Raw genomic sequence first — 13,185 nt, forward strand, 5'->3', positions numbered from 1 at the left:
GACCTCGAAGTGTCAGCAGGATGTTCCTCTGATTTAAACAAGGAAGTAGATTTGTGTTTATAATTACCAGTGTCCATGCTGGCATGTCAATGTCTTTGTCAGGTCACAATAGATAGAGTTGTCGCCTACCGGGCAACAATAAGCTGTGACATTTGTGTAGTGAGCTCGATATATGGTACTGAATGGGGAAGGTGTCATGATAGTGTGCCTACGAAGTTGAAATGTAAGCAAATGCAGTTTCTGAGAATCCTATCCGCACTGACACGTACACAAATGTATGTCAATAGTCACTGTGTTGCAGAAAGAAGGCAACTTAAGGAACGTGAGCTCAAAAATGCCGATGTTTCTAGCTGGGCAATGTGACACCCATTCCTTGCACGAAAGGCAAAAAAAACTATTACTATGGAACACAAACAATATTAAAGCATTTGGGTTGTAAGATGTAAGAACCTCTAAAAGCAAAAATAATCACTGCTTCTTTAACACTGTATGCATAATGAAAACCACATTGAAAAAATGTAAAAGCCACTCAGTAAAGGCATACAAAAGCAACATTTAAAAGCAATTTGAGCATTGTATTCAAAGCCAAATTAAAAAATTTCCTACAACTCCAAACAGCCAGATTGTTTAAATGTTCGGAAAAGTAGACAAACATTGCTGTTCCCAGCTACCGTAGATGATGTTCCCACATGCACTCATCAAATCAGATCCATAGAGCAAAAATGTTCCCATCCAGCCCCCTCAGCGGCAGCTGAAGTAGGAGCAGTCAGTGCAGAATTCGCAGATGTCGAGCCAAGATCTAGTTCACCAGGAGCAGAAGCATCCCAGAAAGGCTTGTAAAATATCTTTAGGAGCAACAGTAAACGGCATGTACAGATGGGCTGTTAATGGACTGATCAGTAGAGCAATGTCCTGTGACTGAACCGATTGCGTCCCCAGGCATATATCCAAAGCACACTCAAAAGAGCACAGAAGACAACAGAATACAGGCTGCACGCAGTGTAGCCACGCAGACAAGAACTACAAGAACCAATGTCCATTTAGTTCCTGATGCAAGTGTGCACCAAAACACTTTATCGTGCTTTCACGACACATGAGCATATGCGCAAGTGGCACTTACATTTGGCCTCATGATGGGACATTGATTGCAAAGCAGTAAAAATAAAAGCACAGCAACACAATCAAGAGCAGGACCAGGGGAAGACCTCCAAAATTGCTTCCAAGCACAGAGTGTATTAATGATGGAATAACTCTGAAGACTGTCTGGAAGGTACTAACCAAACCAGAGCAAAGGATCTTAAAAAAGTGTGCTACTCCCGCTGCATTAGACATGTTAAAACTGTGGTGCACCAGCTCCCCAAAATGGTGTGGGAAATTAGAGGCTGAATACGATGGTGGGAGGACTTGGACGTAATGAGCCCCTTAGTGCAAAATAGCGACTGAATCTCAGAAGATGATAATGCAACTTGAAGGTCAAACCTCTCTCATGCAGATGTTAAGGCTCTCAGTCTACTTAAGGCATCGAATAGGCCTGGGTGGAGAACTCCATTCCGTTTGCGGAGTTTGTGGAGGTTTTCTCACTCCCCGCTCCACGGAGCTTAATGAGTTCTGTAAAACTACGCTCCACATAACGCAGCTCAGTTTTTTCCTTGCTCGCAATCACCAACAAACTGATAGTCGCTGCCACTCGCGTTGAGAAGCCTTCTGTACGCATTGAGAAAGCTGCCACCCGTGCTGATTTTACAGCACGGGACAAACACCCGGCGCTTAAAATCAGTGCGAGCGGCACAAAATAACACACTTCACTGATCACGGAACTACGCGTAGCTTGGCAGAATTTTTTGTCACTTCGGGGAGGCCATCCAGGCTTAGTGTCGAAGCCCACATTTGAAAGCTTAATCAAAGGCCACAGCGTTGCCTCACTAACTGTATGGATAGGCAGGAACAATACTTGCATACAACAGGTCACGACCGCAGAAACTGTCACTAGATAGGCAATTCCTAGTTTCATCCCGTAGCAAATCTGATCGTTCAATATCAGTTAACTCCCATTAGAGAGCAACCTTAAGATCTGAATGATCACAGCAGCTGGAGAACCCTTCAGATAGCAGGATAAGTTAGCTACAGACCACTTCTTGGGCCGTGCAACAACACTTCCCTACATACTTGGGAGTGATCATAGCAGCTGGAGAACCCTTCATATAGCAGGATAAGTTAGCTACAGATTTGTTACATGTGCCATGCAGCGACACTTTCCTACATTTGCGCAGTCTGTGCCACTAACAAAAGCTTCAGTCTCACTATTCCTACAGCGATATCTAAAAGGTAAAACCCATGAATTCTGTATGTACTCTTTCCCTAGCGCTTCATATCTGCCTACTTGATGGTGTTGTAAACAGTATTGAAAGTGGAATGATGATTTTGGCAGATAAATAAAGCTGTGGATTATCCAATCTGCAGAAGGTCTTTCAGCAACAGTGAATGGTAATTTCTCTAAATTCTTTATGTGTAACATTGTGTATTTCGCATCTTTCCTTGTCATTAGTTTTTGCTGTTTTATAAGATTGCAAGCTAAAAACAGTTTTGTGACATTAAGGTGTCGCCATGGTACTTGACTGATGCGAAGTGTATGTAGTGTCCAGCTCATTAACATGATACCCCTAAGCTGTGATTGCCCATGATGCAAAGTAGACATGTTACCCTGTATGATGTATATTGCAGACGAGACAATGTTACTCAGACAGTGTATTCTAGTAGGCAAGGTAGTCTTACCATTATCAACTACTGCAAACCCCTTTCTAAATGTGCCCTGTCAATCATGCCTAGTCTCTCAGCAGCTTCCTGCTGTGAAACCTTCCAAACTTCATTGTATATTGCATACAAGAAGTGCTTTAGGTGTGGTTTTCTAGGATCTATGAGTTAGTCCTGTAATCCCATGTGATCAGATAGAAAGAAGAAGTGTTGTTTCACCTGAGATAATGTTGATGTATTTAGCCAATCAAGGCACAACTTCCCAACACCGTATGTGGATACCACCTGCAAGTGTTGTATCAGCGCATAACGTATGTCAGGTCTGCTGATCTTAAACCCTTTTGTGTCATCCATGAAACATGCCTGACATCTGTTAGTGTCTAATAGACACACTAACCATCTCCAATGATCTGTACCTGATGAGCCATATGTGCCATTGCGAAGCACGGTGTCCAGTGTTTCCTCTGTGTAATTCGTGAACTTCTACCAGTCCGCCAAACGTGCAAACCTTTGGGGTGTTTAAATCCTTTATTTTAGCCAGGCCAAGACATGAAATTTTCACAGTCTTGTTCAGGGAAAATCAGTTGGTTTGGTATAAGGCCTTGTTTTCCTGAACCTGCCATTCCTTAGTTCACCAAATCAATTTCACATATAGTGACCCCCCCAAATAACAAACCCTTCTGTGTACAACTGGGAAAGAAAAGATGCAGAATATATCAGCTTGATGTCTGTGAACATATTTTTCTTTGCTGATGCTGGTGTGAGCCTGCAATAATAAGACACTGGATCTATTTAATTGTGACCTGAAAATAAGCAAACGTCGGTGCAAATGTGTTAGAGCTACCCAGTGGTGGCACAGGACAGTGTTATCATTGTGTATAATTTAAAAACTGCTCTTGGAGTACTGGCTTTATGCTAGAAATGATGACCGTAATGTTAAAAACAAAACATTTCATCATAATTAGCACTACCAATATACAGTTCATTGGAATTATAAAGAGTTGAATGCTCTAGGTTAGAACTAAGGGTGATAAAGTCATTCAATGATAATTTGAACAAATATGGAATTTGTAAAACTTCAGTAAGACCAAAGATGTAATTCAATGCCCTATATGGAACTGGAACAGCTGTGATGTTTACTAGGGAAAGGTCTCTTCGCACTTTTCGTTCTATGAGGTAATTTCCATTCAAAGAAACAAGAATATTAACAAAATGATTATCCGAAGGTATAACCATCTAGTAACAAAGTATGTCTTCTTCAGCCAAAAGTAGAGTACATGCAGCCCGCCTCTGAGAGGTAGACGGGGAGGCGGAGGTGAATCTGATGCATCTGAAGAGAAGTCATCATAGCTGACAAAGTAGCCTGTGGCTGTTTGGTCTATTCTGGGCAACTCTGGAACTTCCATTGAACTAGGAGTTTACTTGGACTGTAGTACATTGATGTAGACACCATCCGTTTTAGGCTATAGATCAGAAATCTGTTTTTCCAGCTGTTTGTATGGTATTTGTTGATGTAGCAGGTAGAAGAGATACTTCATTGCTATCTATCCCCAGCCGGGAAGTAGAGTCTTCATCAGAGATCAAAGCTTCCAACTGGATTTCCTTTATGGTAGTGACAGGAGACAGGTAACTACCCAAGAGCCCGCGTGGTCAACTGTGTAGAACCAGCCACATTACATGGTTTGATGAGATCTATTGACACACATCTCTTGTTTTTGCAGTCAGCAAGCAGCTGTATAAGCACAGTTCTGGTATTTTCTACAGCCAGGACAGGTACAGGCACTCTGAAGGATGGCTCAAATTCTCTTTTGACCACAATTTTCTCCTGGACCAGATCCGTAATCTTAGGTATCCAACCCAGAATTGCTGGTGCTTCCTTCACTCCTCCAGTGGCATGGTGTTTTACTTGGGCGTTACTTAGTGCATCCTTGAAGCTGTTGAGTTCCTGTAAAAAAAACAAATGTTCATTTAGCTCAACTGGTGTTTCTGCTTCCACTGTGCTGGGACCATCATGGTCTGGCACCCCCATCTTAACCCCAAACAGGTTCTCGTGGGGAGTACGACCACCCAGGGATTTTCTAGGCAGATTGTTTAGTGCTCTTTGGACCCAAAATAGGTGATGGACCCAACTGCGACCTGAGCCTGATACCCTTGCTGTTAAAGACTGCTTTAAGTCCTGGGTTTTTCTCTCCACAACCAAATTTCCCTAAGGATGGTATGGGGAAGAATACCGCACTGTCACACCCAATCTTTCCATGGTGTCTTTGTAAGCCTTAGATGTGAACACTGGCCCCTGGTTGGAATGGAATGTGCCAACTGCGTATGTCCTGATAAAGACTTGCACATCCTTCATAACAGTACGGGCGTCAGCTGACCTCTGTGGCCAGATCCATAGTAATCATGAGCAGAAATTTATTGCCACCGAGATGTATTTGTAAGCCACTTCTGATTGTAAGGGGCTGCGGTGGTCCAGATAAATGCACACAAGGGGCTTATTTGAAATCAATAATGGTGTCTGTGGTGGGCGTGTTATGGTGGCACCCTTCATCTGCTGGCAGATGTGACATTTAAGAAAAAAGTCCCTAGCCAGTTTGTAAAGACCTGGCCACCAATAGTGTTGCTGCAATAATGAAATTGTAGCCACCACCCCAACGTGTACAGAAGCTAAGCCCTCATGTGCTACTAGTATTAAGCCTAACCTGCGATCTGAGTTTGGTATTACCCTATCCCCTATTCTGGAAATAGTGGCAAATGATATGTTTTGTGCACTTACCTGATAGGAGTACTTTGTGGGAAAGCATTTCGGCAGGTGGGTGCCATTGCATACAACATTGACAGTCACCACAATGTCTCAATCTAATCTTGTAGTGGAATGAGTTATTGCAGCGACTACAGCAGTTTGTACTGTTGCTTTTGAGGCTTCATCAGCCATTGAATTCCCTGAAACGTGTATGCCTACAAGTTGGTGACACAAGGTGTGAATCACATGAGTCTGAGGCAAGCATGCTTTTGAGCTTAGGCATCTGTTCCAAAGCGTGTATGCTTTATTGTGTACCTTTTAGAATCTCTGAATCCATTTTGGATCCAGTAGTGTAAGTATTCATTGTTTGATTGAACTCAATAATACGAATCACACACTATTAGTGTGGGGAATCTGGGATCTGTATTCTCCAGAGCCAGAGTCAAAGATCTGAGTTCTGTCACCTGTGCTGTGCAGTCACCCAGTGACTCCATTTAGGTCTTTTCAGGATGGAATTCTCCACTCTGCATGCACCCTTTTTCATCTAAACACACTGCTGAATATTGAGGCTTTGTCCGTATGGCAGGCTGAGGAGAGCCGTCAGTAGAGATGATATAATCATACTGATAAGGAGGCGATCTACTTTTGTCAAGTGTGTAGAAAGGTCATCATCAGTTAAACAAATGTCATCGACATAGCACAATGATTGGTCGTCAAATTGTTGTAAGAGTTCTGTACTGCAGGCTGAAATCAACCCAGGGCTATTTTCATACTCCTGGGGTAAACAACATCACTGTTTTCGAAAATCTAGAGCACTGCAGCTTGTTAAATGCCTTCTTTCAGGAGCTAGATTTTGACAGAAAAATCCATCCAATATATTTAGTGCAGTTTAGTATTTTTATGCACTATATTGTTCATTAGTGCTGCGCGCATATTGTAATGCGAATGTACATGTAGCTGTGTTTAAATGTCTGTAATCTAATGCTAGACGATTTGAGTGGTCTGGTTTCACAACTGGAAACAGGGAATTATTCATAGTAGATCTGCAACTTTCTATTACACCTTGGTATTCAAGTTGTGTGAGAATTTCTCTAACTTGATTTTTGGCATAATTTTTGATGGGGTACTATCTTTGAGGCTGTGTGGTTGACATTACTGGTATTACGTGATATGGGGAACGTCATCCAACCCCATATGGTTACGGTATAATGCAGGAGCCAGCGCTAACGCTCACTTCTTAGCACATAAATGCTTACCTGATTTGGGGACTAGGTCAGAGGAGGCAGTTAAAATTACCATTTCTCCTTTTGGGCTGTCCATTACAAATTCTGGTGGCCAATCCTTTTCAGCCAAAAGAATGTTGTAGCCAAATGACAAATTCTCCCAAAAGAGAATCTTTATTAGGTGTTGTATATCCCCTTTGATCTACAGTGCCATATCATATAAAAGCTGTGGAACGCTCACTCTCATATCTGGTGTTTCCACCGTGATATAGTCACTCAATGCTACTGCCACCAGACAATCCATCAGGTTCTGGTGAACTATTGTGACTTCTGCTGCCCTGTCCAGCATGGTCAGAGCCCATTCCCCATGTAGAAGCAGTGTCCTCAATATACGTGGCATGCTTCACTTTGATGCCTGTGGTTGTCTTCTTTTTGAATTGAGACTTGGACTGTTTCAGTTTGTCTTCCTGTTTAGGTCTCACCTTGGCAGCGCATGCGCTGTCTCAGCGAGACCTAAAGTAATCTCTATATGTTGGCAAGCAGCCTGTAGTTTTTCCTGCTGCTTGCCATTGGCTTAGTGTTGTTCTTGCATTTCTTACCTTTGCTTTCAGTGGCCCAACTGACTTCTGTGTTGTCCGGAAGCAGCGGCCACCAACTACAATTTTAGTCCGCACTGTTTGGACGTTTTGTTTGTCTAAACATGCGCGAGGGATGGGTAGCGCATGCTGCTTGTTTCTCTCTCCAGTCAAACTGGAGGTACATAACTAGGGTATGTTGTGTTTATATATTTTGCTTGAAGCTCGAGACATGTAGGTACCCTTCTCGCGGGACGCTCTAAGGAATTTCATAACTGTTATTACTTGTGCTTGGAATTAGAGAGCAGTTGCTGGGAGGAACTGCGAGGAGCAGTGTATTGATGCAGTGTGATCCTCTGGGTGTTTCAGACATGGACCCGAGCTTCAAGAAAAAAATATATTCTGTATACATTTGCTTTACAGGGGCCTTACCTCCCGCCAGGGGACTCTTAAAATCGGATTGTCTGTGGTATGCGTCTGATTATAAACGTCTCGGCATTAGGACTCCAAACCGACTTCAATACACGAAGACAGTGAGAGGCAATTGGAAAGCTAGTTTCTAGTAATTGACAGGCAAACAACAGTAATAGGAGGGACTTTATGGCTTTGCGGCTCTTAGAACTCTCTGATTGGTTAGAAAATGGCTACCCGGAAAAACCCGTACACCGGAACAAAAATATCCCACAACCCGGAAGAAGTCAATCTGTCACCTCCCCTCCACACACGAGAGCCGTTCTAAAATATTTCCTATCCCAATTGAGAATTGTAAATATCTTTATTTATCTTCCGTCTTCGGAAAATAAACCGGCAGAAACAGCAGTCTTCAGAGCTGTGTTTCTTACTGATCATGTTTTTATTCCACAGTCATTGCCGTTTTAACGTTAACATCGTTATTACACACGTTCCGTGGTCGTGGCTATGTGAAGTTACATTTTTGTTTTAGATGAGTTGTAGAGCTTGATTTGCGAGGGTTCACTTGGTCAACACGCTGGCAGCTTTAAAACATTTTATACACTAGATAGGAATTGCACTTTTCAATAAGTACACCAAGAAGCGAGTGTTTGGATCTATATTTATTTGTATTGTTAATGCAGTAACTGTAGGAGAATTGCATACCTATTAAATTATTTACAGCTTGTGCTACTCTGCAAGTTTGTTACCTTTTTTAGACTAATCTTTTAATAAAGTTCTTTATATAAGTCGATGCAAAATCAGGGAAGCATGTATTACTTAAATGTTTGGTTCAATATTATTGGCTAGTACTGGATCAAAAATGGACAAGGAGGCATTCGTTTTTTACCAGAATGTGGACCAGACTCGCAACAGCCTATGCTACGACATAGACCATATAGATTACATAGATGATCCCGTTACCTTCACATATTCAATGTTTTTTAGACTTTATCTCCTTCCTAACCGCCCATGTGTTTTCTCCGCCAAGTTCACGGATAGCTGGGAAAGCAGGAAGTGCTGGGTCACTCAGGATGGCAGGCCTAATTTTGATCATCTGCTTCTGAAGTTTGGTAAGGAAATTATTTTTGTCAAAACATGCAACAACAATATTGTCTTTAACTTCAGAAGACGAGATTGTATGCACGGCTTCCTAGATATGAGTCAGCATAAATAGTTGTGATAAATTTGAGGTACAAATAAGTCTTATGGAGCTTTAAGTAGCAGTCGTATTTGGCAGGTTGCAAGGTGTGTTGCCTTGGTTCGAAGACAGGATTGCCTGAGGTCCAGGGCAAGGAATATATATGGCTGGCTCAGTATGACATCTTAGATCTTCAATGCAATAGGTCTCGCATTTGCGAGAGTTTAAGCTATTGGCATTGTAAATGAAAATACCTTTTATTTATTTTTTTAAAGCCAACACATAAATGAAAGGCATTGCCATTTACACAATGCCAATAACGCAAACTCTCGCAAATGCGAGACCTATTGCATTGCAAACGCTTGTTTATGATGGAGTTATATGAGCTTTGTGAGTCCTTCTTCTGTTTCACATACTCCTCTGATCTGCGCTCTGACCTACAATCTCTATCTGAGCCTTTTTTGGATGATTCCTGAAAGGAATAAAATGAACATGTTTCAGTATCCTGATGGCTGTTAGGTGTTTTAATAGTCGCGCTGTTGCACGGATTATAGCACTTTTCAGTGGCTTTCTGTTGAGGAGTCTTAGTCTTTATTTTTCTTATTATCCCACTTCTTCTTAGTCGAAGAGTGGGGTGCTTGTTTTGAGCATCCTTTTCAGAATGACTCTTAATTTGTGATTACTTGGTCTGGCTCCCAAATTATCTCCACCCACTGTTGCATACGTTTCTTTGATAATTTCTTTAAAAATGTTTGGTCATCCGTGCTCCTGTTGTCCCAGAGGAAATACCTTATAGGCAGTGATGCTGTTTCCCCTCTAATGTTACTTTACATTATGGCGGATACTGCAGCAAAATTGCCCATCAGTTTCATTCCCATGTCCAGGACAGGAGCTGTCCCGTTCTTGTTTTGGATCTGTTTTGGATCTGTTTAACACTCCAGGTAAAACAGCTAATGAGGGTGTTCCATAAGTTCTAGTATATACTGCAGTGAAGAAGGTGCCTCAAGTGGCAGTTTCCCCTATCGTGGGAGCCATCCCCATCGGCAAACATATGGTAAAATTCCTCAAACTTCAAGCTGACTTGTGTTTTTGTGCAATCCAGAACAGGTGGGATCTTTCCCCATGAATGCATTTATAGTTTCACAATCAATGAATGACAGGTCCCTGGTTGGTGATGGCGCTTGCCCTATTTCAGTATATAATGGATCTAAGTGTTATAGGTGCTCAAAGGAAGAAGGGTCATCCACCCTTCCCAATTTGTAATCCCTAGAGATCACACATAATGTAAAACAGGACCTGAGCACACCTGTAAATTATACACTAATGTGTTATCAACAAATACACAACAATTTCTTGATATTTCATATCATATGTCTTCTCTTTATTTTCTTTGGTCCAGCCAACATGTGTTTCGTCGCCCGGGAGTGCCCGCGACTTCCTCAGGGCTGGAAAAATAAATGAATACAAAATTCCCTTGTAATATATGTAAACTCTCCACAAATTCTAATCAAGTGAGATACTGGTGGAGCCCATAAAGATAAAATAAAATAAGTGAACAGCATTCAGAACAATGGGTAACAGATTGAAATACAGGATTTAACGACAGAAGACCCACGTTGCTGAAAAAGAGTGATGTCAGAAAGTGTACGCCTCCATAAAATGAGAAACCTAAGTTAAAATTGAGTCGCACCACAAATATTGGTGAGTAAATTAAAATCAACAACAACTGTGAAAAGGGAATATGCGTCAACAACATGACCGAGTGTGGAAAAGTCCCATTTACCGAGGTAACTAGTATAAACACATATCTACCTGGTGACCAGTTAAAATCCGTCCTGGCCACTTGGAGAAGAAAGGTGATGAATCAATGCCACAAAATATAATATCTGAAAAGAAATGTATTGTATAAACTATATGTTGTCCGACAACTCTAAATTAAGGCAACTAATGAGCTGTAATGCATCTGAATCAGCCTATATCCTGGCCGAGTGTAATCACTCATCAATGGGTTAAGGCTTGTTGACACGTTCAATACAGCAATATATTGACGGTGATGAATAAAGTTTCCCTAAATCAAGTAACAAGCAAATCCCTGAATAGTTATCAGTTCCTCATCTGTTATGGAATTATAAATGTAGTTTGCTACAATCATATACTTATAATTGTGTGCATAATATCAAAGCACCACCAAAATGGTACGTCGCGTATAGCCTATTAATGAATAGCGATGTAAGTAATTTCGTCATTACTATCTAGATTTTAATTATATATAACTACAATCACGTGCTTGTGATCAGCAATACCTTAATCACTCCCAATTCGGTAATATTAATGGGCAAGCAATGGATGAAATAAAGATAAAATATAAATAACACAACTCACATGAAGTAAGTGCTAGGCGACTTCCGTATCAGGTATGCTGCTCTAATAGAAATAAAGATGTTGTAGGAAGGTGGATATCTGACTATGGTTACCCCCAAATTTTTGCCTAGTGTCTAGCTGGTTTTTCGACTTAGTTGGCCTGAGATCCTGCTATTCAGGATCTCAGCCTGGCTGTTCTCTCTTTAAAATGGACTCCATGTACCCTAGGTACATACCCAATTGGTTGGATCACCCTGTCAGCCCCTGTACCAGTGTACACTAGGTACCCAGGGCATTGGTGTACCCAAGGCCTGCCAGGGGCTGAAGCATGTATTATGCCACCCCAGGCTTGGCCTAACAATTTGACACAACTGGCTGATCACTCAGCTGGGGTAAGTTGGTGTAATCACCTCTTACTTAGGTGTAGTATACCTATACCTAACCTTAAGTGGGACACCTGGTAACCTATAAGTCACTCCTATGGCAGGCCTTAACAATCCTGAAGGCAGAGTGCTTGGTTCCATGTGAGATGGTGCTCTGGCATGAGCTGAGCCTGTCTGCAGTGGTCGGAACAACTTCCTTCTACTGTTTCCAGATATCGTCATACCATATACTCTTAAGTGCATTATGAACCTCGCAGTTAAATGCTATCTTTGGTTTGGCTTTATCAAAACATGTCGAGTAAGGTGTCATACGAATTGGAATACTAACCCCTCGCCAATTCTGGCGACGGGGTTAGCATTCCACCCTTCTAGAGGGACACGACATGTACAGTACCTGAAACCCGGGTAAAATCAGACATAGCCTCAGCTCCACAAAATGGATGCTGCCACCACAGACACAAGTCTGCCCTCCTGCTGCTGGGAGTCCTTCCAGCTTGGGAGGTGTGGACAAAGGGTTTCCTGCCAGGGGAGGTGCGTGCACCACCCCAGACAGGATTTTGTGTATTGGTCAGGTAGGGCTTGAAAGAAACCAGACATGCCTGTGGCTCACAAGGAGCCTCGGTGCATATGCCAGTTCAAACCGGTCCTGGGGCACACCAGTCCCGGGCCTGGGGCGAGCTGGACAAAGGATTGGGGGTGTAACCACCCCCCTTCCTGGTCCCACCCATAGGGAGGGACCTAGCAGGTAGTCCGGCCCCTAGAATCCGCTTAAAGGTAGGAGCTGTGTCCTAAGACTTCAGACATCCTGGAATCAACTTAACACTAAGAAGAAGACGGGAACTTCGACGCTCTGCTGCACAGAGGACTGAAGCCAATCTCCCCTGTGGTCAGGGAGTGACCACCTTGCTAACGCAAGCACCATCCAGCGAATCAACGTCTGCTTTGCCGCTGCCTCCCGCCGGAGCCCAAGCCCAGAGACTGACAAGACCTGGACCTCCAGACCTCTCACCGCCCGATCCACAGTCCCTGAAAAGAAGAGACCCGTGGAGGCACCGAGACACGTGGAGCCAGCCATCTTGGAACGACTACGACAAGCTGACAAGTGCAACAACCGAGGCTCCCTCCAAGTTGTGCTTTGGGATCTGAGAAGCCCAACACCCGAGCAGCATCTGCACCAAAGGTGAGCCCTCCAGCATCTCCACGATCTGCGTGGGGCCCCTCTGCATTTTGCCACTCGACGCGCCTAACCGGTTGCTGGCCCGCTGGCTAGTAGCCATCTTGGCGACGAACTTCAAGAAATACACCGCTGGTCTGGTTGCTCCAGACTGGCCCTTGCTCCCCTCCAAAGGAGCAGTCCTTCTGACCTTGCTGGTCAGAACCATCAGCTTATTTCATCTCCTACAACAATTGCTTTTGCCAAGGCGTGTTTGCTTCGATCAAGTCGCCGACGCCGCCGACAGCGAGAGCCTGCGTGGGACAGCTCGTGAACCGACTCCTGGACGTCGTCGACCTCCAGGGACCACGTGGCTGCAGAGACAATCTACACCTTTCTTCCTGTTTG

The sequence above is a fragment of the Triturus cristatus genome, chromosome 2_1 (genome assembly GCF_964204655.1).
Source record: "Triturus cristatus chromosome 2_1, aTriCri1.1, whole genome shotgun sequence".
Lineage (NCBI taxonomy): Eukaryota > Metazoa > Chordata > Amphibia > Caudata > Salamandridae > Triturus > Triturus cristatus.